The sequence below is a fragment of the Arachis ipaensis genome, chromosome B06, assembly GCF_000816755.2.
Source record: "Arachis ipaensis cultivar K30076 chromosome B06, Araip1.1, whole genome shotgun sequence".
Classification (NCBI taxonomy): Eukaryota; Viridiplantae; Streptophyta; class Magnoliopsida; order Fabales; family Fabaceae; genus Arachis; species Arachis ipaensis.
This window is the reverse complement of record NC_029790.2, coordinates 129,755,880-129,756,880: the sequence shown is the minus strand read 5'-3', so window position 1 is coordinate 129,756,880 and position 1,001 is coordinate 129,755,880.

The following is a 1,001-nucleotide window of genomic DNA, read 5'->3' as shown; positions in this document are numbered from 1 at the left end:
AACAAAATAATATTTTTGTAACAATTTTTTTTATAAATAATATATTTAGTTGTACTCGTTATCCTTATATGAAATCTCATAATACTAATTAACAAGTTTAATTTTAAGTTTTAATTAGCTGTCTTTTGGAATATGTTAACCACAAAGGCAACAAATACCTTGTAAAAGAAGGTAAAATGATTATCTCTAAACATGTTTTCTTTGATGAAACAAGTTTCTTTACAAAGATCTTTTCCCATTTGAAGTGTCTGCTCCTACTAAGAAAAAATTTGCACACATTTATTTAACTTTCTCTATTTTACCTTCAATCTTAAGCAATCTTGGAATCCCAAAATTATTGTTATATATAACAAGCTCTTGCATCTTAGAATCATACCTCAACAAGAAGCGTTAAAAGAATCAACGTAAGAATGTTTTTTCTTTAGATTGTTTTCAACAACTCAGACCCACAAAAAGGGAGAGACGACAAAACAACTCTCCATAAATATTATTAGTCCTTTCCTCTTTTTTTTTTTTTTTTTTTTTTTTACGAAAGATAGGAGACTCGAACCCACAACCTCTTAATTGAGTATGAGGAGACTATACCATTTGAACTATTACTCATTGGCGTCCTTTCCTTTCAAAGACGTACAACTAAATAACTTTTCAAAAAATGAGATGAATTAATGAACCCAAATTTTAAATAACTTTTAGTTTATTCATAAGACAGAGCAAAGCTATACGAAAATAACAAAATGTTTTCAAAACCTTTAAACAAACTGGCCTATGCATGTTTTTCTTGAGGTTTGTGCTATGTTTTAAAAATGGTCGAATCATTCATTATTTGTTGTCTTTCCCATCTTTCATGGTGCTTTATAGATGCCGCTTAAGTTGTAACACGTATGTATGCTTTCTTTAATTAGAGATATATTTTTAAGGGAGCCACTCACCTTTAAAAGTTACAACCTCTTTTTTAAAAATATTTTTTAATAATTAAAATTTAATATATATATATAAATATA